Raw genomic sequence first — 5,605 nt, 5'->3', positions numbered from 1 at the left:
CTCCACCCTCCCGATATCGCCACTCTCTCCACTGGTCCTGGGGGTTTCCGCTGTCCTGGATTCACTGTATTTCCATTGTTTATCTGCTTGTTTTGCAGTTCCTCTCAGCTTAGCTTTCTAACAGGCATTTCTAATTCAAGCTCCATCAAAAGCGTACATTTAACCTGTAGGCCTCGGCGCATGTTGACAGAGAACAGCCAGGTGGAAAAGATGGTATGCATACAGATAAAATGATTTCCTGGAGTTTAAAAATGCTCTGAATATTTAAATACTTATGGATATCAAGTGTGGTCCTGAACGGATAAAAAAACCCTAAATTTCAATAGACAAACAATACAGTTCTCCCCCCTCATGTCATCCTTAACCCACACTTCCTATGGTTTATTTCATAACATCAGGAAATAGGTGGGTTACTTTTCTTCCATCCTCTACTCAGGAAACAATTCTATACTTCATGCTTTTTATAAATCTATATTAGGATGAGGGATTTTGTTAAATGTGCTATGTTGCAGCAATGCTGAGCTAGTGCTGCTGGAACACAAATACCACAAGTGGGTGTCTTGAAAGATGAGAAATTCATTCTCTTACAGTTCAGGAAGGTAGAAGTGCAACTTCAGGGCCCTGCCGCTCTTCTCTAGAGGAAGATCCTTATCTCTGTGGGCTCCTGCAATCCCTGTCTTTTTTAGTTCCTCGGCAGCCCCCTCTGTGCTTGCTTCCGTGCTGCCTAACCTGCTCTGTCTAGAGCGCGCTCAGTAAGTGAGTCCTTGAGGACATGCCCTACACGGACATGACTGTTAGGTTATGGCAGTGGTTCTCAACCTTCCTGATGCCGAGACCTTTTAACACAGTTCCTCATGTTGTGATGACCCCCTGCCCAGCCATAAAATTATTTTCATTGCTACTTCTTAACTGTAATTTTGCTATTGTTATGAATCAGGTGACCCCTGTGGAAGGGTCATTTGACCCCCACAGGTTGAGAATCACTGGGTTATGGGATGCCTTTTCTTCATTCTTGCTTCTCAACCCAGAAAGAATCCACAGGGCAGAAGCATGATAGTAAGTGTGAGCCAGCTTTGATGAGTGCAAGCAAAGTTGTGATAGTCCTTTCTCAGGGGCAAGAAGGGGCCATCTCTAGAAAGCACGGAGAGACATGAGGTCGTAACGCTTTGGATCCTTTATACCCGTTCTCCCGGACTGGTCTCCTCCCATATCCACTTGAAGGGCATGGTTGTGCGTTTGCTGGGCTTTTAGTGGATGGTTTCAAGTATGTATGTGATTGTAATGTAACTGGTCCCTACTGGGCATGCCCAGGCCTTGAGTAGGCATGCGTGAATGCGTGGGTTACATAACTGGTCCTTCCTGCACATACGTCCTCCCATAGACTTCTAGCATGTCCCTGACCTTTAAAGGACCCTTTTCTTTCTGGATTTGGCTAGCTATTCCTTGCTGATTTGTGGGTCTTTGGGGGACAGCCCCTTTTCCCCTAAAGGAATTCTAACACACATTTTGCCGGTGGTACACAGCTCAATCCACAATAGCAACTAAACATACAGTAACTTTACTGTAGCGCTTTATACTCTTTTCTTTTTAAATTTATCTATTAGTCTTTATTGCATTTCTAAGAACTGAGTGGCTGCAAGCCAGACCATTGTATCGCATGTTTCCAAATTTCAGACCCTATTTCACATACAAATTTTCAGTCGTTCCTTAAAAGTTATTTCTTGTCCTGAGACTAACCATTTCCATTACCCTTAACAATCTGCTTGTGAACCGAAGCCTTCTACTATTTTAAGTAAGTTTTGTACAATTTGGTTTTACACACGTTTTCATTCTCTGGCATCTTGATCCTCAGGTAAGAAGAAAGTTCCTCACGTCTCCGCGATGTAGATTTTCCCCAACAGTTCCATGCCTACTGCTCGGCAGCTGGTTGACTTCACTACGCTGAAGACATCATTTCAATGCACTCTGTCTTCTATAGGCTCCATTGGAAACTGCAGTTTCCCTCTACTGGTTGCTCTTTCAAGGAGTGTTATCTGTATTTTTCATCTCTAGATGCTCATTTTCTAGCACAATGCACAGGACACAGCAAGCTCACAGTGTGTATTTGTTGAATGAAAAAAGGAGTGGAGTGCTCAGATCCCCTGCCACTGTCTCAGTCTAAACCCCACTGCTTCTTATCTGACTGAACTTGGACATTCTCCTACATCTGCTGTCTGTCACCTTTATATCCCCTATACATCCATCAAAATACCCTTTGAAAGGTAGAAATATGGATCATTCCCTACTTACTATCCTTTAATGGCTTCTAAGTACACTTTGGATATCTTATCAAGGAGAACGAGCCCCCCAAATGCTTAGTCAAACGGAGGGCTAGTGAAAATGAGGAAGACTTTCAACTAGATAGGTTGACACAGTGGCTGTAACAATGGGCTCAAACATAACAACTGTCTGTGGTGTACAGAGAGTCACTGTGAATCAGACCACAGCTTAGCTGTCAATTTGTGGTGTCTTGTGTGTTGCTGTAATGCTGGAAGCTATGTCATTGGTATTCAAATTCCCCGGGGGGGTCACCCAAAGTAAACAGGGTTCAGCAAAGCCTCCAGACTAGCAGCAGACTACGAAGAAGGAATAGGCTGGCCATTTCTGAGGAATTAACCACTGAAAACTTTATGGACAGAATAGAACCTTTGTCAGATACTGAGTACCTCATCAAAAGAGAAGAGCATCATTGGAGATTATGCCAGAAGGTAAGCCCCTCAAGTTGGAAGGCAGAGCTGCCTCCTCAAAGGTAAGTTGCCCTCAGTGACATGGATGCAGTAAAGCCTGGGAGAGTAAGCCTTCAAGACTTTCATTCACTGATGGGGCACGAGTCAAAACAAGAAGAAACAGCTGCAAACATCAATCAATTATCAGAACTTGTATGAAGGTATGAATCTAGGAAGACTGGAAGTTGTAAAAAATAAAGTGAAATCCTTAAAACGCAACATTCGAGGCATGAGTGAGCTGAAATGGACTGATGTTGGCCCGTTTGAATCAGAAAATCACGTGATTTATGCTGGGAATGAAACGATCCAGAGGAATGCATTGCATCCATTTCAAAAAGGATATTTCAAAATCTTGAAGTACAGTGCTCTCTGTAGTAAGATTATACACTTCCTTGCATTCAAGAAAATCCAGACAGTACAATTATTATTCAAATTTATGTACCAAACACCAAAGATGTTTGTGTTTAGTGATGAAGAGGCTGAAGAATTCGACCAGCATCTTCAGTCTGAACTTGACCAATCTAGTGAACAAAGTGCATTGATAATTATTGGTGATTGGAAAGCAAAAGTTGGAAACAAATAAGAAGGAAATGTAGTTGGAAAATATGGTATAGAGGTAAAGCTGGAGATCACATGATAAAATGTCTCAAGAGCAACGATTTCTTCATCACGTGTTTTTTTTTTTTTTTGAACAATACAAAAGCCAACTCTACTGGACTTCTCTAGATGTCATACATAGAAATCAACATGACCGAGTCTGTGAGAAGAAACCACTGAGAAGCTCAGTATTAGCAGCTAAAACCACACCAGGGTCTAGCTGCGGAACAGATCATCAGTTGTTCTTATTAAGTTCAAATTGAAGTTGGAAACAAGTCCATGAGAGTAAAAATACGACCTTGGTTTTATTCTACCTGAATTTCAAGATGATCTCAAGAACAGATTTGATGGATTGAGCACTAACCACAGAAGACCTGATGAGTTGTGGGAGGGCATCAAGACCATCATTTGAGAAGAAAGCGAAGGGTCATTAAAAGGAAGGAACAAAGCTAAAGATCAAGGTAGATGTCAGAAGAGACGCTGAAACTTGCTCTTAATCATACCCCAAAAGCTGAAAATTCTAAAGGGTAGCTCAAGAAGAAAATGTTAAATATTATAATGACATGTGAAAAGACCAAATTTAGACGACTCAAATGGGAGAACATGCTCACCATACCTAAAACTGAAGAACTAAAAAAAATATTCATGCCTCAGGGTCAATATTGAAAGATTTGGGAGGCAAATCTTCTGTACGGTGCAAGAAACATCAAAAGAAGATAGAAAGAATGCACAGACCCCTGAAACAAAAACCACTAGTTGACATTCTACCATGTCAAGAGGTATCAAATGAACAAGAACCAATGTTACTAAAGGAAGAAGTTTGAACACATTGGCCAAGAACAAGGCTCTGGGAAATGATAGAATACCAACTGAACTGTTTCAACAATCTGATAAAGCACTGGAAGCACTTATTCGTCTGTGCCAAGAAATTTGGAAGACAGCTACTTGGCCAAATGCCTGGAAGAGATCCATATTTCTACGCATTTCAAAGAAAGGTAACCCAACAGAAAGCTCAAATTATAGAATATCATTAAAATCACATGAAAATAAAATTTTACTGAAGCCCATCCAGTGACAGTTGCAGCAGTTCTTTGACAGGGAACTGCCAGAGGTCCTGGCTGGACTCAGAAGAGGATGCGGACCAGGGGCTCTATCATTGCTGACATCAGATGGATCTTGACAGAAAGCAGAAAATACCAAAAACGTGTTTTCTTGTGTTTTATTGGCTAGGCTAAGCCATTTGCACTGTAACAAACTACGGATAGCTTTGAGAAGAATGGGAATCCCAGACCACCACACTGTACTCATTTGGAACCTGTACATGGATCAAGAGGCTGTTGGGGGAACAGAACAAGGGCAGCATACTGCTTGGTGTAAAATCGGGAAAAATTTGTCATCTCACCATATTTATTCAATCTGTATACTGAGCAAATAATCAGAAAAGCTGGATTACTCCGCATCAGGATTGGGGGAAAGCTTACTAACAACCTTCAATATGCAGATGACCCAACCTAGCTGAAAGATGTGACGCACCTGCTAAGACCGAGGATTGAAGCCTTCAGTGTGGATTGCAGCTCAATATAAAGAAAACTAAAATCCTTACAAGTGGACCAGTAGGTAACATCATGGTAAACGGAGAAATGATTGAAGTTGTCAAGGGTTTCATTTTGCTTGGATCCACAATCCATGCTCACGGAAGCAGCAGTCAAGAGAGATCAAACAAAGCATTACATTGGGCAAATCTTCTGCACAAAAGCTCTATAAAGTGTTGAAAAGTAAGAAAGTTAGTATGAGGACTAAGGTGTGCCTGACCTAAGCCATGGTACTTTCTTTTACTTGTTTTATTAGGGGCTCATACAACTCTTATCAAAATCCATACATACATCAAATGTGTAAAGCACATCTGCACATTCATTGCCCTCATCATTCTCAAAACATCCGCTCTCCACCTAAGCCCCTGGCATCAGCTCCTCACTTCTTCCCTTCCCTCCCTGCTCCCCCCTCCCTCATGAACCCTTGATAACCTATAAATTATTATTTTGTCATATCCTGCACTGTCCAACGTCTCCCTTCACCCACTTTTCTGTTGTCCATCCCCCAGAGAGGAGGCCACATGTAGATCCTTGTAATTAGTTCCCACTTTCCAATCCACCCTCCCAGTATCGCCACTCACACCACTGGTCCTGAAGGGATTATCCGCACTGGATTTTCTGCATTTTCAGTTCCTATCTGTACCAGTGTAC

This window comes from Echinops telfairi, unplaced genomic scaffold, assembly GCF_000313985.2.
Source record: "Echinops telfairi isolate 266 unplaced genomic scaffold, ASM31398v2 ScPeMD7_11;HRSCAF=52, whole genome shotgun sequence".
Lineage (NCBI taxonomy): Eukaryota > Metazoa > Chordata > Mammalia > Afrosoricida > Tenrecidae > Echinops > Echinops telfairi.
The sequence above is the reverse complement of the archived record's forward strand: the minus strand, read 5'-3'. Positions refer to the sequence as shown.